Raw genomic sequence first — 26,833 nt, 5'->3', positions numbered from 1 at the left:
TGATCCGTGGTTTTGTGACATCAAGATGTTCTGTGTTGGTGATAAGAACATACAGTTGTAATAACCAGATGGAGCAACACTACTACTCTAGCTGGGGCTTGGTGATTCCAAGCCAGAATATGGATTCTTAACTGCAATATAATGGATCCTAAAGAAGGGCACCTTTTACCACATTCTTTTTCTACATCTTCTTACTGCCCATCACCAGCTTTGTCCTTCATTTCCTGTCCCATAACTTGTTAGAAAGAAAGCATAAGAGTATAGCATCCTAGGTTATTTTTTTTTTTTTTTTAATTATTTAAAAGAATTTGGTGAGGATTTAGCATTTTACAGTGACTTCATTTCAACAGTGTGGCCCATCTGGGAGGACCTTGTCTGCAGTGCCCAAAATTTCAGCACCTGCAGAGGTCCACTTATTGGAACGTGTCTGGAAATAAAAGCCACAGGGACATGACAATAAAATAGGTTTTATTGCATCCAGAAACTGTGCCCAAGAAATTAAAATTTTTTGTACTTTTATGAGAATTCTCTAGCAGTATGCGAAGTGCACAGTTGTGTGGGAGCTTGACATTCACTTCATGTCTGTTTGCATTTAATTCGACGAACTCTAAAATATCTTTTGTCACCTATTGTTCAGAAGAATGTACAAGAAATAAGTAGTGTGGAGAAGGTTTTGCTTGGCGGCCATCTTCAGGCAGGATAATCTGAAAACTATGCTTGTATCCAAACTTCTGAGAACTTTTGAATCACTGGAAAACTTCCAAAGGTCCTTTCAGTGTTTGTGTGTTTCCCTATTATTTTTGGCATTGTACAATACCATAATGTATACATTTCATTTCCATTTTCTGCTTGATAGCTTTAGCATTTTATACTCAGTGGGCTAATCAAACAAAATGTTGCTCAGTACTGGGAAGAGATGAATGTGCTGTATTCTTCTGGTCTCTCTCCCTACTTGCAATAATGCACCTTTTTTTCTTTGTAAAAGATGTACCAGATAAAGAACAAATCAAAATGTTGGCTTGAGAAGTATTATTAGTAGAATGTGTCCATAGTACCAGTGATTCAGTCATCTGTCAGCCTGATAAATGGATTAGTGTAAGAGGTGTTCCAGTGGGGAAATGCAGCCCATAGGGCTTCCAGCTAATTATATTTAAGTTGTTTAGTACTGCTGGGAAGCAGCATCCAGGCAATTACTGAAAGCTTTGATGCAGTGTGCACTATTAGAGTGTGTGTTCAGAAACTCATTACCCTTTCGTGCCTGTGTTGGATGAATTCTAGGAAGCTGACATGAAACAGAGCAGGAATCAATAACCAGAAAGGCATTTTAGTTAGCTTCTGATCCATTTCCTGATTCAGCAGCTTCTAGCCTAGAGTGTTTCATACAATTACTGTAATGTAAGAGGAAAATGAGACTTAAATACATTAATTACCATATATGCACATCTGGTTACTGTGATGTGTAGCTGAAGTTCCACCCAAGATGAAGCTAAAAACGTCTTCTGGGGACAAGCCGCTCCCCAAATCCCTTGTGGCATGTCCAGAGTGCCTTCCATCTCTGTTCCTAGTAAATCGATTGTAGTCATTTCTCCTAAAACCTGACCTTGCAATGGCAGTTTATGCCTCCACAATATCAGGATTATAGTGCCATGGTGCCCATCGTATCCCACCTTCAAAATTTCTTGGAAACTACATCTAGTCCAAAATGAAGCTGATGATGCTGGCTACACATATTAAATCTTGTTTAAGAAAATTGTACTAGCTTTGTCTTAGTCATAGGCTGCAATTCACATTACTGATGCACCTTGAGAAAACTGTACACACTTTGCATTGTCCAGATGTGGGAAACAACGAATCTTTTCACATACTGCTCTGCAGTTGGGTGTTTCCAAAATGTGCATGCTGAAAGTGATGCAGTATTTGCACGGGGTGGTGGCGAAGACTTGAAAGTTAATTTCTTAGATTAGAATGACAGATCTACTCAGAGCAAAAGTTGCATGAATTAATCTAAATTATGTGGTTTTCGTTTTAAGCTTGCACTTACTTTTAAATCAGTTAATGGCTACTATTAGGGCAATGCAAAGGAGACTACATTTCTTCTTTTCTATTTGTTCTTCTGTGCTTTTGCCTGAGGTAGAGCTAAATAGACAAATGAGAGGATTACAGTTCAGTGCTTCTGAAAGGGATAATTCTTTCCCACCTACCTGCAGTATCACAGATTTAGTAATTAACTGCTTTTGTTTATGTATTCATCACAACAGTCCTAGACATGTTTTTTTCTTTCATGTATTAAAAAGTTCAGCAGAAATCTCATGAGTTACTGTCAAGAGAGAAATATACTTTTTTTTAATCTGGACTTGTTAATTAGAAAAATAGCATTTGGTTTGCCTGAGGGTTGGTAAGATAAATGTCGTGCTATTTGATACATGTTCTGTCTTCCTGATAAAAAATTATCAGAAATGCTGTGCTGTAGGCCACAGCACCATGAATCCATATACTGTAGAAGATCCTCTTACAATACTAGGCAGTTTCAGTATTGGTGCCTGCCGTGGTTACCGACAGCTAAGCTTTCCATTAATTCATTATTATTGCTGAAAGTACCGGCCCATCAAATAATTGCAGGTAGGCTCATCTGTCTCCTGTCTCCAAAGCTATTGCGTGTGATAGAAAGAATATCTACATTGAAAAGCCCAGCTGAAGCAGAAAAAAAAGCTGTTGAAGCATCTGTGCAGGCAACGCATTGACTGTGGTAAATGATTTTGAGAGTCGATGTTGTAACTGTGCTTTCTAGTCTGGCTCTAAGACTGGTTGTATTGAGTTACTGGTCGGAATGCTAAGAGTTACTTTATCTTTAAAGGAGCCTACATAAAAGGGGTGTAAGAATATAGCCAAATTAACAAGGTGATGGCTCCGAAATCCTTAATTTCACAATGTCCACTAGCTTTGAGAGAGTTAGTGAAGACGAAACATGAAAAGAGTTTCCACTTGGGGTTTTGTGATTCCTCAAGGCACTTGCTTCAGAGTGGCAGCCCAGGCTCTGTGAGCTGTACCTGAATGACTGACATGTTCTGGGGAGAAGCTCTCAAGTCTAAGTAGTTTAAGTTTTTTTCCTGGGAAGACAGGGGTTATTTCTGAGAAGTTTTTGTTGCTTTCGCTCAGATTTTGCCATGGGAAAACTTCTTGCACTAGTACTATAATGAATAATTATTTCAAAGTTGACTCTCTGATTTCTGACTTACTCATTAGTTTGTTTCATCAAATCTGAACGTTTGTCAGTGGTAGATGACACCTCTCTTAACTTCCTTTAGAGGAGGCAGCTATGATGGAAAGAGAGATATGTAAGTGTCTAGAGAATAAATTTTTGATCATAAAATAGTATTAATTTACTCTATAAGACCTTAAGGCAAACACATTAATAGGTAGGCATTGTGTGGGTTTTTCTGGACAGAGATTGCAGTTCCAGTGCATAGGTATTCTGTGAAAACCCAGCACACTGTGTTGTGTGCTCCTGGTTTTGGCTCCATGTGACTGCAGTGTTACCCATGATCCGTGTACAGACTAATTGCTGGTCATGCCTCAGGGGTAGCCACAGCTGTGGGTGTACCACTGTGGTTGTATTTATATATAATGTTAATCCGTAAAGAAACTAAAACCCAGCACATCAGCAAAAGTTTTGCAAAAGTGGGAATGTTCTTTTCACTAATCCGTGCACTTTTTAGGAATCACTTTAAAAAATACATTGTAGGTTATTTTTTTTTTCAGAAGGGGTGGCATAATTATTGATGTCCTGTTGGAATCTTCCATGTCGTTCTGGTTTACTATGAGTATAATCCCCCCAGGGGTTGTTTGAAAATATTACAGCTGTTTACCAATTTCAAAGAAAGCAAAATATTCATGTTGTGAACTAGGTATCCTACATTTCTTTCCCGGAGATACAGTGAAATTTCTTAAAAATGCATTTTTAGTTCAATGTCTATTGAAGATGGCTGATTTATTATCATCTAAACTCTCCTATGCCTATAAAAGCCAGAAAGAAAGGGGATAGTACTTTTATTACCCAATTAATCTTTTTTTTTTTTATTGTGGAACAGCATTAAGAGAACAGAACAGTAATGTTATTAGTTTGGTTTCTCCTTGTCTGTGTTGTTTAGTAAAAATAAATGAAATTGTTCAGTTGAAACTGCACAAATAATATTTTAATGCAAATAAGATTGGAAAAATATTTATCTATATCTATGTAGAAGAATTTAGTTGGAGTTACAAAAACATCTTCCTAAATAATGTGACTGATTATTCTGAGTTTAAATGAAGAGGAAATCTACTATACTATTTAGGTGCTCTTTCCTCTGGCCACCTGCAGAGCTGATAATTTCAAGTGCCTCCTATAAATCTTGGCCCCAGTTTCAGTTTCCTAAAGTCATGCAGATGCCTGCAAAAGGAAATCTACATACGAAGGAGTAGATAGATGCAGTATTTTGTCTGTGGCCTACTAAGGGCAAAGTCAAATTCAGGCCTCTCTTACGAGAATGTCGCTTTATTGACTTATGGTGCTGTGCAGCTTTGGCACTGACTGTGAGCTTGTACTCTGCCATGTCCTGGCAGGCAGCTGCTTTCCAACCGGCACTGCGGGGATGGGGATGAGGGGGCAATGTTAGTGGTCTTCAGTTAAATTTGCACTTCTGATATAAGCAGGGGGTTTTGTACTGACTGTGAGCTGGAGTCAGGGTTTTCCCACGGTTTTGCCTCACAGAGGTTGTGTCCGATGGAGCAACTGAGAGAAGATCGATGGATGTATTTGCATTGTCTGGCTGACTTTTCTGTTTCAAAAGTAGTGCAACATCCAGAGTCAAACTGTGTGTCTCGGATTTACAATTAGTGAAAATGAATGAAATTTCTGACCTATTATTTTCAGTTGGTATTTAAACATGGTTAAATATCCTGGCAGCTTAGCAGCCCAAGGCACAGCACGAGCACTAATGCGAGCTAAATTGACACTTCGAGTCTCTTTCCTTATCTTTGCTTAAGGGTTGGAATTTTTAAGGTTGCTAATTATGAGAGCACTTCAGTGAAACATTTAGGCCGTTTCTTGTTCTTATTTTTAATTCTTCTCCCATTCCCCCTTTTGTGAGAAGCGCATGTTACTTCTGTACCCTGAGGAAGGCTGCTGTTGCAGGGAGAGAACTGGAAACACAGTGCTGTGGGGCCGCAGCAGCACCTGGATTTTAGCAGGGGCAGGGAACTGCTTGCCTGACCCACTGAAATAACCCCAGAAGAAAGCTTTTTCTGCCCAGAAAGCTTATAGCCCACAGGGACAAGACTGGCAAGTGGTTAAAAACACAAAGTACTGTTATTCATTGCTTTGTGCCTGTGGAGTGGAGACACAACATCAGAAAACAGCATTCATATTGCCTGCCTTCAGTCATCTCACTGGTGCCCCAAATGACCCTTGTGAAGAGAGCTCCAGCTACTACTCTCCTGTGACCGAGTCCTTTCAGATCATGAAGGAAAGGATAGGCTTCCTAAATTAGAAGCCAGAATATTATTTGCAGCAGAATTTAGTCCACCTGTCTCTGTGAGGATGGTTGCAATTCTCTGGCTCCACATACGGCCTGAACACACATTCACTCGTTCACTGTATATGTGCATATATATGTCACTATGTGCTAGCACCAGCAGCTCAGCGTGCACAGTGCTCAGCACCATCCAGTGCTTTAGTTACAAAGCTAGAGAATTGTTTTGGAACATAATATATACTTAGTGTATGACCAGGAAGGGATGGCTACATCACCTATACTCCTTTGCATATTGCAGACATTGCCTATCTATATATGCCTACTGGATAACCTGTATTTTCACAAAAATTCCTCTCCTAGAAAAGTCCCACAGAAGCTTGATATCAACAAGTGGAGGATCTCTGTATTCTCCTTTTGATAGCTGCACAAATGGTTAGTCATAGGTGATGAAAAGCATGTGCTTTATTTCTCATCTGCATTTGATGCTGGCTTGTAGATGCTGATTTATTTTGTGTATACCCTTCTTTGCTAGATTAGCATGTTAGTTGGTACTTAGACTTTTCTCCCCATGAAAATACTTAGGTGCTATAATCAGGTCATCTGGGTTGTTTTGTTTGGTTTTTTTTTTTTAATAAACTGTATATGTTGATTTCTCCAAATACTTCATATTAAAGTATTTTCTACAGTACTCTAATCACTTTTGCAGCTGTATTCTGTGATCTCTGGTTGGTTTGCGTTTGTTTTCCAATCTCCTTCTGAATTGTGGAAACCTTCATCCTATTGTAGGTAGTCATAGTTTATAATATTAGTATTACCAATGAAAGTTTTAAAAGCGTTTTCTGTCTTTGTGTACTGTTGATTTCAAAGCTTATATTAACACTGTTTTCTGCATGAAATTTAGATTTTAAGAAACTTTTATTGTTGAATAAACCCTTATGGGTAGGGGCATCTGCTACCACAACAAATTATTACAGCCATCCACATGTGTGCTTTCACCCAGTCATAAGGGAAATCTATGTAACTTTCAAACGTCACTGACACTTATGGGTAATGAAATAATAATGAATCCTATCTTTTAATCTCTAATTTGCCTCTTTCCCCTTGTTTCAGTCTTGAAAATAATTTATTTACTTGGCTCTAGTCTTCACACAGGAACACTTTTCCGGTAGAGAAACAGTATGAATGTTTTCACCAAAAAGTTGTCTGGCAAGGTAGCCAAAGCCAGTCCTATTACAGGATTTGATTAGCTCTACCCGCCTATATTCCCAGTGCTACCTGTACTGATACCTTCTCCCTGCTCGGTAGCACATGGGAAGATGAGTGACCTTTAAGTGATCCTGTCACTGATAAAAGCTGCCAGTGAGCCAATATATAGGATTTGCAAACAGAACAAATGAAAACATGGCTCAACCAATTTAAGAGTATAATTATGACAGAAAGAATTAATACCATGTCTTCAGTAGCAGTGGTTCCATCTACAGTGCTACAATATGAGTAGCTGGTATTCTACAGTGTCCTTTAAACCCCATGAGTCTTGCCAAAGCCTTCAGCACAGGTGAGCTAGTTGTTTTCCTGCTGTTTGTCATCAGAGCAGCACCAGTATACGTTAGCTACTGTTGCACAGCATAATGCCAGCATGTTCAGTAGAGATGATTTTAACATAATACTCTCAACAGTTTTCCCATAAGACATGGAGAAGTTGTAACAGAAAAAAAAACTTTAATTATTGTTTGCATTGTCAGATTTTACATTTACACAATTACACTTCTTGGGTATGTTGTATTTTGCATAAATATAACATGCTGCATGGAATGTTGAAATGCGAGACAATTTGAAAATAAGATAAAAAGATGACAATGGTCATCTCAGAATGCCATCTGAGAATGAGATAGGTAATTATATAGGCAGTCAGGTAGGTGGAGGTTCATAGCATTTAGCAGACAAACTCAGAAAAACCACAGACCTGTAGCTGATGAATTGTTAATACATTGTTTTGCTTAAATAGTCATTTCTTCTTGTCTCTAATTAGAATAGGTATAACTCTCAGGTGAGCAGTTGTGTTTGGTTAAATGGTGTGCTTGTCTCACGATGATGTAAATGAGAACATGTTGTAGTACTGCAGACAGAATTAGAACTGTTTTTTGTGAAAGCCTCTCCTGATGATGTGTTTGAATATGTTATTTATTAAATTGATTATATTGCAAAATGTTCCTTGATGTATAGGTTTAAAAGCTGTTAGACATTTGTGTGGAAGAGTGTAATTAATTTAAAAACTCTCCAATGAATATCTCATTTCACTAACAGCATTTAATTCTTAGATTATATAAAGAAAAACTGAGCAGAAAACTTAAGGTTTGAAATGCACAAGCATGAAACTACTCAAGATACATGGCAGTCGAATGGTAGAGGACATACAAAATAAGGTTTTATTCATCATGCTTGATGGCAGGCATGGAGAAGTCTGTACATAGGTTTATTACTGCAGAAGAATGCTAGGCTGTCTTTCATGTCTGATTTTCATAAATGCTTTCCGTTAGACTTTCCCACCAAAATATAGAAGAAGGTAATTTCTTTGGCCTACTTACTTCCTTTTGCACATAAGTGATCTCAATCCCCATCGGAGGCTTTCTCCGGGAGCACTTTATGTGTCCCCCTGCTGTTCTGAGGCAACATGCTGGCATTTCAGTCCCACGCTCAGCAGTGGTTCTGGATGAATTGCTTGCTGATGTTACACTTGACCACAGACGCTGAGAATTGTTGAACCAAGCTCAGGGTATATTAGGACTCTTCCAGGTTCCTGAAAAAGTGCAAGGCTTTGCAAAGCGCTCAAATGCTGTGAGTCGCTGGGGCTTGCCCTTGCCTTTCTAATTCTTTCTGTGATGGGTTTGGGATTTTCTTCCTTTACACTCCTGCCAAAACTCCTGACTTGGGAGCTTGTACCTTGGTGAACACCCTAAGCAAAAAGATGTTCATGTTTTGATGAGGTGATGAAAACAGGCTTGACGGGTACCTCTGTCTGTCATTGCAGCCCCCTCAGCTGTCAGATGCGGTGATCTCCATGGTAACTCAAACCCCCAGACTCTTGACAGCAGCCTGCGAGGAGCAGCATTCAGCAGCTCAAGGGTCTCAAGACCAGGTAAGCCAAAAGTAATTGCCAAACAAGAGCTTACCTCGGGTACACAGTTTCCTATCCAACTGCCTGTCAGGTTTTTCCCTGATGAGCAGTTCCTTTGCATACATGCGATGATGTACTTCTAACCATGCTGTCATTTGAGGGAACAGCAGTCCAGCTCTCTCAAATAGAGATGTTTGGCAAAAGGTCTACGTTTATTCAGAGTTGGCTTGTAAGCTACAGATTGAAGAACCATAAAGTAGCAAAGCAAAGTACTGTATGATTCTTCAAGTGGCTTTGCTGTTAAGTAATTGTTATAGTAGGAAATAAGCTCAAAACACATCAGTGGTAAGATCTGTCTTACCACTATGTGTACACCACAGTCAGTATTGCCTAGTCTTTACCCTACTGGAATGGACCAGAGACTGTTTCTGTGTTCATGTAACATTCATTGGTACTCCGCAGCCTTTTCAAATGGCTGCTGTGCTCTTTTTACACAACTTTCTAAATTCCTTGCTATGCTAACAGCATGTGGAGCATTCTGGTTAACATCTTAAGGAGGTACAGAATTATTCCCTTTTTTTTTTGAGAATTATGGAGAAAACAAGATAAAACAAGATCTTTGACATCTTGGGAAAAAATGTTGGGGCTACACAAGTGTATCCACTAATTCTGTGAACAAAAGTAGTATCTCTGGTCTTATGCACTTACGTGTGTTTATTATTACCTTTTCTCATAAACGTTGCACTGGCATTTGTATTGAATCATTTCTGTACCATGAAGATTGCATTTATTTTGTTAGTCCTTAGTTTCCAGGAACTGTTTTCTTGGTCTTTTTCTCCTCCTTTTTTCACCTTCCCTTTTTCTCCTTCCTTTTTTTCTCATCTCTTCTTTCTTCGTAAGTCCACTTGGCTGTAATGCAGAGACCCTGTCTTACAAAACAATCCATATTATTCTGAAAAACCACTCTGCTACCTTTATTAGCCAACCTGACATTTCTTGTACCGTAACTGCTATCAACAACTTTTACTTCTGTATTGTTGTTTGTACTCTTACATGATGTTGAGCTAGTACTGGATGATTTTATTGGAGAAATGTAGAGCATTTCTTCAATTATTATTTCCTGTTAATAGCTGCTGTTCTATGTCTATATCTTAATCACATTTGATGATACTGATAATAATTTCTCACTTGGAATGTTGTGGGACTGTATGCATGTTTCATTATGGAGTAGCTTCTATTGACCACAGTTTATAACATCTGATAATAATCAGATGATTAAATCAAACTTTTAGTTTTACTGACCAGATTTCTATAAAATCTTGTTGATTGTTGACTGGCATCAGTTTTATTCATGTCATTTCCCAGTGAATTTATCAGTTTGCTGGTGATTTTCCCTGAGATTAATAACGGCTTAGAGCTCTGTAATTACTGAGATCATGCCGCTTACCATCTTCAAATATTGGCAGAAAATGCTAGCAGTCTTACTAAATTTCTCTGGTGTTTAAAAATGTATTGAAAATTAGCATCATTGAAATGATACTCTTGCAAACACTTTTAGGATAGTAAGGCACAAATTATCTGGGTGTGCTAATTTAAAGTTGTCTCTTAACATTCATTTTAGTTACTAATGGCCTCCTTATCTGTAAAAACGGGTTTTTTCTACATACAGAGAAGAAAATAAATGTTGGTTGTTTGGGTTGGGTTTTTTTCTGCATAGCGTGTTTGTATTCCTTTAAAACATGAATCAGAAGTTGTAGGTTGTCTGCTTTCTTGTCTGTTTCATTTAGCCCAAAATACCCTATTTGAATTAATTCCTAGCAGAGGTTTATCTTGGTTGGGCTTTGGTTTTTTTTATTTTTTAACATGAAATTTATATTTCAGTCTAATTATGCCCTTAACCCAGAATCAGCGTGTGGCCCAGTTTGCCTTTTTTGGACTATGTAATGGTGGCAGTGGAGTAGGGAGAGTACTTCCACATGTTCATCTCTGTACTTTCTCCCAGGTGCAGAATTGTCTTCTGGTTTACTGGGCCAGTGAACTTCCACACTAACTAAACTTTACGTATTGAATGTGCAGGCCCAAAGTAATACTTCTGGTGTTTGAAAAAGTATTCTAGGAATGAAATTATTATCCTTCTTACCATGGATGTGAGTTGCTGTTCTGAAGGCCAGAACATCCCAACTTTTCACCAGATACATAGCCAATAAGTGATTATTGTTATTTTTTTTTTTTTATTTTTTTTCCCTGTCACTCTGAAGATCAGGCAGATCTCCAGGATATCTTTTACATTTTCCTTTGAAACATGCAGCTGGTGTTACATTAGCCAGAGATTTTGTAATGGGGAGTGACAGTATATTGTTTATCACTTTTCCATCTCATAATAACACTGGGACTTTTCTCCCCATGAGGGAGAATGTCTCTAACCAGTCTAGGGCAAAGACAGAGGTCAGGTAGAAAATGCTAACCTGTGCCTGTAGAAAATGTACAGGTTTCAAAGAAAAGCTCTAGGAAAATTTCATATAACATCCTGGCATTAAATGTTGTAGAAGCTCCTTCTTGGATTTTGGAGAATTGTTAGGAGCAGCAGTGCAAATCTGCTCAGGCAGTTGTGTAGCAATCTCTTATCTGAACCAGTCAGAGGAGATGCAAAAGCAGAGAAAAACATTAGGATTTTGCAAAGTTATTTATCATTTTTGGCAGATCTTCCCTTGTGTCTGGGAATAGACCCCAGAAATTTCTTCAGTCCTGTGTTTTACTAGTTTAGTAGCCCGAGCTAGGGCAACAGTTTTTATGTGATGAGTATTAGACCACTTTAGTAATTTCTACCAGGTAGACACCAACATTCTTTCCCCAAGTTAGTAGTGGCTTTTGAAAATCATGGCCAAAGTCACTATCAAGACTAATAAAAGTAAGTTTTAACAAAATATGGTCATGTAGATTTTGTTCCATGCGTTCTTAGGGTCCTCATTGCTTATTATTGATAGGAGAGGGGTGACAAGAGGCTGGCTCTATCAGCATCATGTGTGATATGTTGTATGCATAGGGAGTTATAGTACATTGACTAGAAAATCTTACAATGTAAAAAGCAAGATGTAAGAGAGATGTGGCAAAATTAGATGTGGAAACGTGAAGAGTTGGGCAGAGTTCAGTTAGAAACAGTAAGAGTACATATGTGATACATACCTAGGAAGAAACTGATTACTCTTTACTAGATTGATGTTTATTGTGTGAATTAGTTACTTTTAATTTAAGAATGAAATGGATAAGGGTGTAAGAGGTTTCAAACATATCAGCTCATCTGCTGAACAGGTTTCTGTTGTTCAAGGAGTTTGGAATAGGTGCAGTGGGAATGCCACAAAGGAAATGTGATAGTGCAAGTTCAGTTAATCAGTTAATTTCAGAAGAATCTCCATCTTCAGGTAGCCTGTGAACATTTTCACATGGCATTTTACTGTCTGTTCTTCACTCTGAATGCTGCAAGTGAAAGAAATACAATTATTGTTTCTCAAAAGTTTACTTAATGGTAGTGAGAGTTACAGTGTGTTCTTTGGTGTGAACTGGTGAGATTTCAGGTATAATTAATCAAAGTGGAATTACAAGCATGTTGTCACTTATACTACATTTTTACTTATACAACAAGGTCACAGGTTCACACTTGTCTTTGTAATGTAGTACCTTGGCACAAACTTTTCTTTCATGAATATGATTACACTGACTTAGTAAAGTCATAATGGTATAGTTAGAGAGTGAATGGTTACCACAGAAAAAGCTGTGGTGATTTAAGCTATAGAATCATAGAATCATAGAATAGTTAGGGTTGGAAAGGACCTCAAGATCATCCAGTTCCAACCCCCCTGCCATGGATAGGGACACCTCACACTAAACCATCCCACACAAGGCTTCATCCAACCTGGCCTTGAACACCGCCAGGGATGGAGCACTCACAACCTCCCTGGGCAACCGATTCCAGTGCCTCACCACCCTAACAGGAAAGAATTTCCTCCTTATATCCAATTTAAACTTCCCCTGTTTAAGTTTTAACCCGTTACCCCTTGTTCTGTCACTACAGTCCCTGACAAAGGGTCCCTCCCCAGCATCCCTATAGGCCCCCTTCAGGTACTGGAAGGCTGCTATGAGGTCCCCACACAGCCTTCTCTTCTCCAGGCTGAGCAGCCCCAACTTCCTCAGCCTGTCTTCATACAGGAGGTGCTCCAGTCCCCTGATCATCCTCGTGGCCCTCCTCTGGACTTGTTCCAGCAGTTCCATGTCCTTTTTATGTTGAGGACACCAGAACTGCACACAATACTGCAGGTGAGGTCTCACAAGAGCAGAGTAGAGGGGCAGGATCACCTCCTTCGACCTGCTGGTCATGCTCCTTTTGATGCAGCCCAGGATACGGTTGGCTTTCTGGGCTGTGAGCGCACACTGAAGCCGGCTCATGTTCATTTTCTCATCCACCAGCACCCCCAAGTCCTTCTCTGCAGGGCCGCTCTGAATCTCTTCTTTGCCCAGCCTGCAGCTGTGCCTGGGATTGCTCCGACCCAGGTGCAGGACCTTGCACTTGTCATGGTTGAACTTCATAAGGTTGGCATCAGCCCACCTCATGCCTGAGCTAAAAGAGCAGCACACTTTAGTACTGTTCCTGATGGTTTGTGCAAAGTCCATTTCCAGCCAGCTCTTGCTGAAGTCTCTTAAAACATACCAGGATGTTCTAGCTTTAAAGAATGCAAGGAGAGATCAGTCAGACTTTTGCTCTGGTTCAGCTGTGAGGAACAGTGAACTCAGTTAAAGAGCAGAGCTAAATAGCTGCAGCACACCCAGTTTTCCATGGGTGCAATCATTTGTGCAGTATGTCTCAAAATAGCCTTTATATTGACTTGAGGAAAGCTCATTCCCTTTGAATAATCCATATTGCCTTCAGACCTTCACATGTGAGATGACTTCCCAGGGTTCTATCTTGGTGCTCTATCTTCTCATAAATGGTTCAGAAGATTGGGTTAATATGGCCGTTACCTCCTCAGAAAATACATGAGGAACAGGAAAGACACCCTTCCAAATAATGCATCAGTTGTAATAAAACAAAGTGGGTTTGTAGTTTTTGTTATATGTGAGATGGATAACGTTTTTGAGGTTTTTTTTTATTGGTTACTCTGTGAACTACAATATAAATTAGCAAGCATCCCAAATATCTGTAGTATGAACTGTTTTTATCATTTACTTAAATCAGCTTAAATAAGCTTAGTTCAACTGGTGCATGCACAAGTTAATTTCTCCTTTATCTAGCCTGCTTCTAGTTCTAATAAACAGAATAATCAATCATCGGAGCCTTCTTCTATAGCACAATTGTATATATCTGATCCAGGAAATGTAAAATAATTTCTCTCTCGTCCCTACTTAGTTCCATCCCCCCATAATCAATGTCTCTGGATATAATCATTCAACTTAATAATTTATACATTGCTTGATTGAAAATAAAAAAAAAAAAGTTTTAGTTTATATATTTAAGGGATGATTACATACATTGTAAACCCAATTTTAAAAGCATACGATATTTTTGATTCTCCACAACACAGGAAAGATGGCAGTCTGACTTGGAGAGTTCTTCATACACAAGAAGGCAATAATGCCATGTTTTGAAGAGATTATACTTTAGTAATCTGTACTCAGGAGTAATACAGCTGGTTTGAGGCTACTGGCACCTTTCTTACTGACTGTATTGAGTCCAAGACTCTGGCTAAGCATTTTCTCTCTTCACTGACATGTAAAGTGCCAACCAGAACCTGAGATAGCTTCATGGAAGATACCATTGGAAAACAAAAGAAAAAAAAAACACAAAACCACCACAAACCAAAACACACACACAAAAAACCCCAAACCCTTTGGGGGGGCCCCTTCCACCCCTCAAAGCAAAACAGAAAAATACAACTAAAGCTTCCTTTTAGGTTACTGTTTGAGAGCCTCCTTAACAGATTAGACACATCAAAGCTTTGTTCCCACACAGAATTGGAACTGACCTGCAGATGAAGTCATATGATGCTGAACTATATATTTACATTCTATATTAATTGTCTAAGACGTTTAAGTTATATATATATATGCATAACTTTTGTCTAGCTAATAACTATATAATAATGTCTAGATAGTAATTATAATAACTATTAACCCATTTAATAACTTTTGTCTAGATAGGTAATTATGAAAAATGTATATGTGAAAGATCAACTTGCAATTTGTTTACAGTAGTATTTTACAGCCACTTAGTGTACTTTTGCCTTTGCCAACCAGTCCTCCTTTTGTGATTGCAAAAGGCATTAAGGCAGACTTGCATCCTAGCACATGTTCAGAATATGTCTTACAAAATACAGTTGACAAAATTAGAAGAACAACCATCTGTCTTAAAAAGTATTCCTGCCATACTAGTTAATGGCAGTTTCTGGACTTCTAGTTCAAAAGTACTCTTCCACATCAGGATACAGCAAGGAGTTGCTTCCAAATGGTGTGTGAATACATCCTGAGAACTCAAATGATGCTTCTTGTATTTTAGCTTAAGGATGCTACTGCTTTATCTGCTGAGCACTGATATCAAAACAAAATTAGTTTGGAGAAATCTGAATCTCATTCAAGTGTTGCTGATGGCTTTTATACAGCAGTTGAATCATGTAGCCCATATAACTCAAACTAGACTTTAAACATATTAATCATAGAATCATGGAATGCTTAGGGTTGGAAAGGACCTTAAGATCATCTGGTTCCAGCCCGCCCTGCTATGCGCCAGGGACAAGCACAAGGCTTTGTCCAGTCTGGCCTTGAACACTGCCAGGGATGGAGCATTCACAACTTCCTTGGGCAAGCCGTTCCAATGCCTCACCACCCTCACAGTAAAGAACGTCTTCCTTATATCTAACCTGAACTTCCTGTGCTTAAGTTTGAACCTGTGACCTCTTGTCCTGTCACTACAGTCCCTAATGAAGAGTCCCTCTTTGGCATCCTTGTAGGCCCCCTTCAGATACTGGATGGCTGCTATAAGGTCTCCACAAAGCCTTCTCTTCTCCAGGCTAAACAGTCCCAAGTCCAGGTAGATGACGTCAGCTGCTTTGCCCCTGTCCATCAGTTCCGTAGCCCCATTATAGAAGGCCACCAAATCGGTCAGGCAGGATTTCCCCTTAGTGAAGCCATGCTGGATGTCACCAAGCACCTTGTTGTTTTTCATGTGCCTTAGCATGCCTTCCAGGAGAATGTGCTCCAAGATTTTGCCAGGCACAGAGGTGAGACTGACTGGTCTGTAATTCCCCGGGTCTTCCATTTTCCCCTTCTTGAAAATGGGGGTTATATTTCCCTTTTTCCAGTCATCAGGAACTTCACCTGACTGCCATGATTTTTCAAATATGATGGCCAGTGGCTTAGCAACTTCATTCGCCAGCTCCTTTAGGACCCACAGATGGATTTCATCAGGTCCCACGGACTTGTGCACATTCAGGTTCTTAAGATGATCTCAAACCTTATCCTCCCCTACAGTGGGCATAAGGTCTTCATTCTCAGCAGTTGCCTTCCAAGACTTCAGTGTTGTGGCTGGAGCATTTGCCAGTGAAGACTGAGGCAAAGAAGTCATTGAGAATCAGTGATCATCTTGCCTTATTATTAAGTTCAGTGTTAAAAGACTTGCTTAATATTAGAGAAACTGTAGAGAAATGAAATGCAGAAAATATGCTTGTTTGTCCTTTGAGCTTTCAAGTTACAAACTTTGTTCCAAAAAAAGATTTGACATGAATATGTTTTGACATCGAGATGAGTCTTTTCCTCTATATTAGAAATTGAGCATTATCATACAAAAACAATAATCCTTTTACTTGCACAAAAGAAGGGTGTAGTGCACCTTTTTGAATAAACATTGTAATTTGACCTTAAACAAAACCATGTCTCCTTGTTACTTATGTGATTCCATTCCATAAATACAGATATCAGGTATCTTCAGTCATTTGAGGCTTAATAACTTGCTTCAAAATTTGACCTCAAATGTAAATTAATCCCATGTTTTAAAAGTATTTTACTTGAGGTTTTAGTGCAATAACCTCATTTTACACTGCCAGCATAATTACTTTTTTGCAAATTCTGTATTTTTTGAGCCAAAAGTTCAGCTGTGATAAAATATGACTAAGGCTAGTTTTGGTATCTGATCTGCTAGGAGGTCTGTCCAGCCATATTTTCCCAAAGCACTGCTTCAAACCTCTACAGATCATATAATACCATTCCAATATTTTTGCTCATTTCCTTCTTTTAAGCAATTCTAGCCTTATGTCAAAATCATAATGGGATTATTTTGTTCTAAACAATTTCAGCTGATAAATCTCTATTTAGTAGTAAGCTGGAGAAGCTATTTTCCCTTTTTATGTATGCATTCGAGTTCTCTGTACGATACTGATAGATCTTTGAAAATTATCTGCTTAAGGGTAAGACCAAATGTTTTGAACTCATTGTAATCAGATAATGTTTTGGGAATCTGTTAATACATATAGTCTTTACAAGCTGAAAGACTGAAAATTCACCATGTAAGTAGATGTCTAAAATTATGCAAAGATCATTAAAAAATGAAAATGTAACAAATATGCTATCAGTTTTAAATAAAAAAAAAAAAAGAAAGAAAGAAGAAAGATAAACAAGGCCAGAGCAGTAAAAGTCAAGGAAGCAAAGCGGTTGAAGTGGTAACATCGATCTTGAGGCTGTGCTCCTTGGGATGAGAAAGGGGATCAGTATAAGCAATTGGGTCAGGGGGGTTGAGTGGAAGAGGAAAGAATGGTCTGGCAACCCCAGCTGGGAGGGTGGAACATAGGGATGCTCTGAGATTTTCTACTCCATAGATACTTGATCAGCTAGTGCAGCCAAAATAAAAAAGGAAGGAAAACTCGGTACCTACCTGTAGTAGATTAAGCCCGTTATTTCCTATTACCAGCTTTGCGGTAGGTCTAAATACAAATTTTCAAACTGTTCACTTGGTTTTGTTTTGGGGTTGGTTTTTTTTCCCTTATAAACTAACCATCTTTCTTTTCTTTATATTAACTTTTCTATCAATGTCAATGTTTCCAGAATTTCCAAAGTCTCCTTACGCAGAATCTCCCATTTCTCTTGCAATGCATATTTCAGTCATTCTCCCAAGCTTTCATGGTGCCATGTCTCTCACATCTTGCTCTTCTTACTGTGATCACCCATCCTTAATTGGTGTCAGCTCTCACCTTGCATGCATGCTAAGAGTAAAGACTGTCTTAGCTTTGCTGGAGAGTTTGTGTAGGCTAGCCTCTTTGCATATGTTTTCCTCTTTTAGGTTGATTTTGGTTTAAGATTTCACAGGAGAGAGAACATTAGGAACTTATTGCTAGGTAATGGTCTGCATCATTTAGGTCTGCAGTGGCTTTGCATTCCTAAAATTTTGACACAAATATATTGGAGACAAATAATATTGTATTTGTATTGATTTAAACCACTGTTGCTATGCAGTGAAAGAATTGTACGTCCCTTTGAAACAGAGAGCAAATTAGGAGTAGCCTTGTTTTTACAGGGATTGAGAAAATAAAATTTCTGGTATGGTGTCGTGTTTGTTACTCCTGGAATTGTTATGTGGATGAAGTCTTTTAGGTATATGGGTTTTGCTGTGGCTTGGTCCCAGTTGCTCTACTTGGCCTCTAACCTCAGCCCCCAGGACTTGTTTATATAATTTTAATTAGGCTTTCAGTAGATTTAGAGGGCATTTTCACGGCAGTGTTTTTTTACTGTTCTAGAAACTTGCATCATTCTCTTTATTGTAATTGATTGTCTTGAGAAGATAATAGAAGCTTGAAATGGGAGATGTAGTTAAAAGCTTAGCAAAGACAGCAGATCTCAGCCTCTCTCCTATGAAGGTGTTACCATGGAAAGCAGATGCTGAGCTGTTTACCACAGTCAGACGTGATCACTCTGTTCTAAATTAAATCTACCCATGATGTTTAGCATGGAGCTAATCAAATCACTTGTACCGTTTGATCTGGTCCCATTGCCCTTTATTATCAAAGCTCATTTAAACTGCTTTAAACTAGAACTGAACTGATAAAACAGATAAATTAATGCATCTGTGATCACATTTTGCTACTGTTGTGTTTTGTATTATCTGAGTCTAAAGACTGGGCATAAAATCCCCTAAAACTAACGACAATTTATTGTATACTATGTCTTCTCATCTCAATAGTTCTATTAATTTAGCCATTCTTGTTTTGAACAATGCGGAATAGCTTTTCATTAGCCTGTAGAGTTCTTAACAGATATATCACATAAAAATTAATATTCCTTCTGGATCATAGACAATACATAAAAAGTTGTTTGGTCATTGCTTTAAAAGTTCAGATTTTTTTTCTCCTAGTAATTTTGATTTAACAGTTGAAAACAACAGTGAATTCCTTCTGAATGCTGTGCAATCTCACATAATTAACAGGCTTCTCAGTCCAGGATTGGAATAAACCCAGTCAGTGTTTCCCCACCCCCATTTGTATTGCACCTGCTCAGTACAGTGAATGTTAAGTGAACGAACCAGGAAGCAAAAAGGAATTGGGCTATCAGTAGAATTCTTACAAACCTCTTACTTCCTATGCATTTTATAAAAGCTCTAATTACTAGTTTGGGTTTGCTCATCAACAGCATTTGATCCTCTGTAATCCTCAGGTTTGAATTCTGTTGGTTGTGTCTGTGTTGTCTTCAGTACCTTTGATCTGGCAGCTAAGTTATCCCATTGAAGGCGAAATAGCCACCGGGACTTGATTCCTGATTGGTTTTACCGGCATTTTTAATGCTTTACTGTCTAATTAATAAACCGCTACTGAAATTAGGCCCACCTAAGCTGAAATGGAGGTAAAAGGATGTGGTCAAGACTTAAAACCAAGATGCGGTTACTTACTGCATGCAGTTCAGGTGTGACTGGATTTTGCAGAACCCTAGGGCTTGGGGAAGGGATGACAGGATGCATCTTCTTTCCAAGTCATTTGAGTCAACAACTGAAATTATTTAGCTCTTGGCACTGGCAGAACTGTTGAGGTATTTCCAAATCCTTAAAGATTCGGGAGGGGGAAACAACAGAATGAACTTCTGTGTTCTGTGCTTAATGGTGCGCCATCTTTCAAAACGTTCGAAATACATGTTGAACCCACTGAAGTAAACTGTTACCTCCTTAAAGGCTACTTGATTATGCTAAAGGCTAAATTATGCCTTCTAGTTTCCAAGCAGATTCTGGAAAGTAACAGTATAACTTGTAGCTCGGGTATCTTTCAGATACCTTTGCCAAATACTGAGAACTGGTGCTGTTGCACATGGTACCAAATGAGTGTTTACTGCGTTTTTGACTATTAGCCAGTCCATATTGATGAATGACAGCCAGATGTAGCTTGCCCACCCTGTGCAACAGTCAAATGGTTGAATAAGTTGTGTTCAGATACAGCTGTACATATCTATCTACAGCAACAACACTGCAAAAGGGGGTCCCTAAAGATCTGAGCTAATTTCACTTTGAGACATCTTCTTATTAGCAGTAATGCACAAGAAAAAAAAAAAAAAAAGATTTGCAAGGTTGGCTTTCATTTTCCTAAAGTCCATTGACTATAGGAGTAATATTATGAAAAGCAACATAAAATCCAAAGTCCGTAATGCCATTTGTTTAAATGCTTTTCAGGCCATACAGTAAGAAGTGCAAAGCCTTATCAGAGAGCCATGGTGCCATATTACATCTGCCCAACCATAGCTGAGCTCCCCAAGGTGGAGTGCTCCCACTCCTAAGTGGCCTGTAGCCTCCTGGGGCCTTCAGCCATCAGGTGTTCATAGGGGTTTCAGTAAGGGCCAAATTGCAGGGCATATAAATACATTCATTGTATCCTTTGACTTGATGATCTAAAAGGTCTTTTTGAACCTAAATGATTCTATGTACTACTTTCTTCTCCAGCCCTTCTTACTGCCTGCATAACCTAGCACAAACGAGTTTGATTTTTTGTATATGTTTTTGTAAATATTTATACGTATAAATATTTATACATATTCATATGTATATTTTTATGCTACAAATATTTCCAGATTTAACCATTCACTCTTTTAATGGTAGCAGAAGTAAGTGACTGATATCAAAACAAGGCAGATGACAGTGATAATCTTATCTTTTTTATGTCAGTTGTCTAATTAATGCTACTTGGTACAGAGGAAGTCAGGTGTTGATTTCAGCAGATACTGTAAATGTTGCCAAGTTTAGTCAACTGTGTCTTGGAAATAGAAAACTGCAAAGTTTCAGCCACCCCAGCATAAAGTTAACCTTCATTCTGAATACCCCAAGTCCTGAGGGGAAATAGGGAGATTCTAAAAGCGTAGCAAAGAAATTATAAAAGACAGAAATAATTGTGGGAGATGATGTAAGAAAGAGCGAGCTGAGAAAGCAGAGAATCCATCTTTTGTGCACTTACATGTAGACCCTTGCATCTTTCCTCTTCTTTCTTGTAGACTGCACCTTCTTTAGACTGGCAAGCAATGATGTTCTGTAAGTACTGCAGGATCACTGTCATGGCCCTGCTTCACTTGAGAGCCATGAAGTCTTACCCTTAACTCCTGTGAGTTTAGTTGAGAACTTTAACTGCAAGTTCTTTTGGAAAGAGGCTTTGCCTTTGCATGTCCTGTCAGAGGGACTTGCCGTATATGTGCAGTGGTTAAAACATAACTGCTAATACCAGTGATGGAAACAAGGGGAGTAAAAAAGGCAAGGATGTGGGTTTCTGCAGTTGCTGAAGAATAGGATGTATGGTTAGTACTTCATGCTGTTCCATTAAAAAAGCACTTTTGCTTTTATTTATTTTGCTTTTCCGGAAGATGAACAGAGGAAATATGGAGATGATCAGTTGTAAAGGGAGTTTTTAGTTGTCTAAGTACAGGCACAAATTAGATTTCCCCTCCCCTGCTTCTTCTGGATATCTGCCAATTAATAATTTGAATTAACAGGAAGCTGGAAGGTTGGAAGTGTGATGAAATTCAATCAACCTTGAAGTCAAAGTCAGCGTTGTGGGGTTTCTCCTTTATTATTGTGACAATGATGTACCTTGAAGGGAATTCTGACAGTGAAGGTGCGTGGTGGCTTATAGCCTTTGATAAGGTTTGCATTGTCATCTTGGGTTTTGTTCCAGTTTTTCCTCTAACTTTTGTCCAGCTGATTACCAACAACACCTGGTGAGGTGGATGAATCCTGAGTGAAGTGTTAGAAAGCACTTTGCAGTGGGCTGTAAGTAAAAAGATTAAGTGGAATTTCCCAAGGTTGCAGAGCCAGAGTTGAAAATCAAATGTAATCTTAAGGAATCAGTCTTCAGCCTGAACTGCTTAGTTTCTCTTGTTGTTTTGAATTATAAAACCTGCTGCATTAGGGCAAGATGGAGCAAGCTTAAAATATTTTCTCTTAATTTCAGTGTTCAAATTATGGTTTTATTCACAAAGCATCTTGTGGTTCCAAATAAATGCAGTAATTTTCAGTACTACAGACATTTTTCTTTCTCTGGCACAAAAATGGCTTAGGGATTATACAAGACAAAATATAGGACTTCACAGCAAAAATTTTCTCTCTGGATAATACTGTTTTTCTCTATGGGTGCAGGTGGCTGTTACTAAATTTTGGGATAGTTCCAAGCTTTTAAAGCAAGGGGGATTGTGTAGGATGTGAAAACAAATATGTATCTTTTTAACACATGTTCTTAAGCTAATGTAAACACACTAACAATTTGTAATTAATCACTGGATTTACCATGAGCTCTATTTACCATCCAACTCACTTGTCAGGGTGGTCAGACTACATTATTTAAGCTGATAGATAAAGAGAGGTTGTAAAACAGTAGTGAAATTCATTCTAGAAAGGGATTTTTCTGAAAATAATTCACTATCTACAGCTGTCTCTTAATATATCACACAATTTTTTTGCTTTAATTGTAGGGTATAAGTTACACCTGCATTGTTGCCTCTGCACCATATTCGCACTTGAGCAGAGGCATTTTTAGTGGCAGGACCTGTGCAGTAGCCTAGAGTGCCGTGGCAGGAGTCATGATACCTCCATTTCACCATTCACCTACGGAAGCCCCCTTACCTCTTGCTGACTGCAGCTGATAGAACACACCCTTTCAGGTGTAAGTCAAGGTCACAAAACAAATCCGTGATAGAGCCAGACATCCTGATTTTTATCCTTTTTTTAATCAGTTGCTGATGCTCATATTAAAGTAGCATCCAGTGTAGTGCTCAGACTTACCAACTGAGGGGTGACACCAGGGGCCCTAGGGTGCAGATCTTCTGCAAGTGTGGACTGGAGGCTTGTCACAGTACCTTGTCCTGAGTGCAGGGCAGCTGCAGTTCTGGAGGGAGACCCATGTCTCCTTCCACCTAGATTGCATAACTGGGAACTTCATTCTACCTGTAGCCCTGGTTTCTGTAGCTAAGCCAACCAAATAAAAATGTGTCTACAGTTCTAATAACAGTCTATTGCTATTTTTACAAGCACAGTTCATCTGACCAAGAGTGGCATTTCTTCTTTTAGCTTGTTCAGGACCATTTATTTTCCGTAGTTTTGAGGTTAGAGAGATTAATGTGTGACTGTATTGCGTACCAGACTTCCTTTTAAAACTGAAGAGAGTTTTGAACACAAGGAGGGAAAATGTCATTTCTCTGTCAAAGTATAGGCCAAGGAGTTTAATATTGGAAAGTGTAATTTGAACTTTAGACACACAGAGCAGAGTTTTCCCTAGAGTCCCTAATGGACAGAGAAAACAAAGCTCCTTGGTAAATTTTGCTATAACACTGTATAAAATTATGAAGTATTTCCAAATGAGAGAAGAAAGGCACGTCTTATCTCTTCTGTTGTGCGTCCTGTGGCAGTACGTGCACTCTCACTTTTTTGTTGTATTTGGAGTGCCACAAAATGTTTCTCATCTTCTATATATAAACCCATTTGAAACTAATGTGTCATTCATCATCATAATCAACAACTTTTTGTTAAGTTGTTCTAAGTTGATGTAGTGCCCAGAACTGGAGCAGAATATGAAAACCAGTCTAGCAAGTGCCAGGAATAGCTGTCATACAGAAGTTGTTAGCTGTTTTAGTTACAAGTCCCAGGTCCGCAAGCCTTTTCTGTCACGTGTCAATGCCCCTTGTTGATGTGCAGTTGGGTTTCAGTTATGGCCTGGAGCTACACAGTAATGAGCCAAAAAGGGCAGTTGAAGCACCAGGGACACTTTTCAGATTCTTCCCCTGAAACTAATATTCTTGGGCAGATAAACAGTCCTCTTTACTTTTGAACAGTGGGCTCCACCTTCTCTGTGGTCTCCCAGGCTACACTTACATTTGCTTTGGGGTCTCAGCAGTGTGAAAGTAGCTGTCAGAGACTGTGAGTATTCTGAAAGCAGCTAAATCATTGGTTTGTTGCATAGAGTAACACTATTTATGTCCATTTACATGAATTGCAGTACAGGTGGTAAATTGCCCACTTTGTTAAGCAGCAGTCTATATGAATAACTGGTTATCCTCAGAAAGGGATGTAATTTGTAGCATAGTTGTTGGGTTTCTCAGAGGTAGCTGGTTGTTATGTTTCAATCATGTAGTTTTAATAACGGTGAGGTCAAAATATTTAAATCTGGACTTTTTTTCTTGCTGTTTCCAAGACTATGTGAAGACAGCCTCAAGGGAATCTTTTGGAAGAGTTTATTCAGCAATGCTGAATCTCAGTAGTATCCCCAGTATCATTTCAGAAATAGGTAATATTGCTCTGTGTTTGCTGTCAGAATATGGAGCTGGGGTCAAAAGTACCATCTGACTCTTAAAAGCAAACGGCTTGTCTCATTTCCCTTTGGAAGCAGCAGATAACTAGAATGGACCAAAACTGGGGACAGGATATTTTTTATGACACACATTGAATTCTTGCCAATGACAAATGCCAAGGTACGTTGTGAAGATAAAATAATACAGTGCTCGTTAAAATGCCTGACATAACTGTGAATAGAGGTACCCATGTGCAAGACATAGCTCCTACCTTTCTTTGCTTGGCGAGAACAGTTTCACATGTACCAAGGTCGCCAGAGTAGTTGTATCCAGCGAAGCTCATGTCATGCATGAAAGTACATAAAGACCATCTGGGAAATACAAAAATAGTTTGTCCTGACTAGATGATTTGTGTGGTGGCCAAGGACTGATATGCTTATTCAGGAAATGGCAAAACAATGTCAAGCTTGTTGGGAAATAACCAGCCTCCGTTTCATCCTTGGGAATGGCCTGGTGTCTCGTGGAACGAAATCCATAAGGAGACTTTGGACCACACAGTTTCTGAATGCCCGTGTGAACTGATGTGGTTCAGTGCAGGCAGTGGAAATGTTAAGATTCTTCTTAATATTTTAAGATTTTAGGTTTGGCTTTTTTTCAAACAGATTGAGAGTGATAGTAATCATTGTCACATCTGTTCACATGGTTTTTAAATAAAGTTATATCAAATTTGTCATACAAGTTACTACATTCTGCCACATGCCAGGCAGCTTTATTCAGCAATCTTTCAAATGGTTTCTGCTGTGGTCCCATGTGAAGACAGTTAATAAGGCAAGACCCATCTTTTTTAATTGACCCACAGGACTGCAGGACATACAACTTAAATCTAGGAAACATTGGCCAGGTTCTTGGCTTTTTTTTTTAGAAGCTCAGTCTAGGGAGAATGATTCTAAACCAACAGAAACGAGCCCTAAGCAGTGAAACTCAATTGCAGCCTTTCCATGCAGGAGAAGAAAACAGAAATAATAATGACTGGCTTTCTGACAAGCATTTCTGTGTCACAGGTGACACTGTAACAGCTTTGAGCCCAATTTTAATGAGGTGTCATACCTAAATGACTTCTGTTGAAGTCCTTAACCAGAACACTGTAACCTGTGACAAGTCTGTCTCCAAGTTTTAGTGTTAATGGATATGCTAGATAAAGCTATTGAGGTTCTCCAGCCACATCAGGGAGGTCAGGCACTACTTTAGATGCTTTCAGGAAGCCGAAGAGATACCATTATGAGATAGTTGTAATCCACCTCCCTGATCTGGTTTAACGCTGAACATCTAATTAACACCATACATTTGTGACTTCAAAACTGCCATTTTATAGTCAAGAGAAAGTATTAGTGTGGAGGACCTGGATACTATTTTATTAAATAGTTTGTGAGTCCTTTAGTGGCTCATTCTGTCTTCTACTTATATTACCTGCTAGAGTGGTGTGTATAGGGAAGAAACTCCGATGTGCCATGTTAGTAGAGTAAAAACTATGTCCCTGTTATCTTTCACACTTAATGGCTGAGCTTGGATTGAGACTGGAGATTCAACAAGTCCACACCGTGGTGTCCCCAGTGCCTGCAGTAGCAAATTTTGTCTGTAAGCTGTTCCTTGCCATTGCCATTGACGTGGTTTAACACCAGCTGTAACTAAGCACCACCCAGCCGCTCACTCCCCCTGCCGTGGGATGGGTGGGAGAATTAGGAGGGTGAAAGTGGGAACTCGTAGATTGAGATAAAGGCAGTTTAATAGGCAAAGCAAAAGCCACGCATACAAGCAAAGGAAAACAAGGAATTCATTCAACTTCCCATGGGCAGGCAGGTGTTCAGCCATCTCCAGGAAAGCAGGGCTTCGGCATACATAATGGTTACTTGGGATGACAAATGACATCACATCCCCCTTTCCTTCCTCTTCTGGCTTTATATGAGGATAAAATCATGTGGTATAGAATATCCCCTGGGTCAGCCGGGGTCAGCTGTTTTGGCTGTGTCTCCTCCCAGCTCCTTGTGCACCCCCAGCCTGCACACTGGTGGGGTGGGGTGAGGAGCAGAAGAGGCCTTGGCTCTGTGTAAGCGCTGCTCAGCAATAATGAAAACATCCCTGTGCTATCAGCACTGTTTCCAGTGCAAATCCAAAACAGCATGATACTAGATACTGCAAAGAAAATTAACTTTATCCCAGACAAAATAGCACAGCCACCTGAGTTGGTCAGCCAGTTATCTTACCCCAGATTCAGTTGAAAACTTGAGCTGATGTATGGGAAATAGGAACAGCTGGGGAATTCATACCTTAGAGGGAGTTTAATTTCTGAATTAACGCAAGATTAGAGATGTATATGCAGCACTTTGGTCTCCTGTGTGGTTTTTGATATTATAATAGTATAAAGAGGAACGATGCA

At 39.1% G+C, this 26,833-nt stretch overlaps 1 protein-coding gene across 4 annotated transcripts in view; it reads left to right on the top strand.

Annotated features, from left to right (window-relative positions):
• TBL1X (transducin beta like 1 X-linked) overlaps positions 1 to 26,833 on the top strand; it is a 196,343-nt gene that overhangs the window by 97,262 nt on the left and 72,248 nt on the right. For 3 of the 4 annotated variants that reach the window (XM_065677473.1, XM_065677474.1, XM_065677476.1), the window contains one exon: positions 8,539 to 8,646. The exons of the other annotated variant lie outside the window; for it this stretch is intronic. The gene's annotated coding sequence lies outside the window, so the exon portion shown is untranslated. The remainder of the gene's footprint in view (positions 1 to 8,538; positions 8,647 to 26,833) is intronic. 4 annotated transcript variants of the gene reach the window in all.

This window comes from Lathamus discolor, chromosome 4, assembly GCF_037157495.1.
Source record: "Lathamus discolor isolate bLatDis1 chromosome 4, bLatDis1.hap1, whole genome shotgun sequence".
Lineage (NCBI taxonomy): Eukaryota > Metazoa > Chordata > Aves > Psittaciformes > Psittacidae > Lathamus > Lathamus discolor.
Note: the sequence above shows the minus strand (reverse complement) of the source record. Positions and strands in the feature narration are given on the sequence as shown.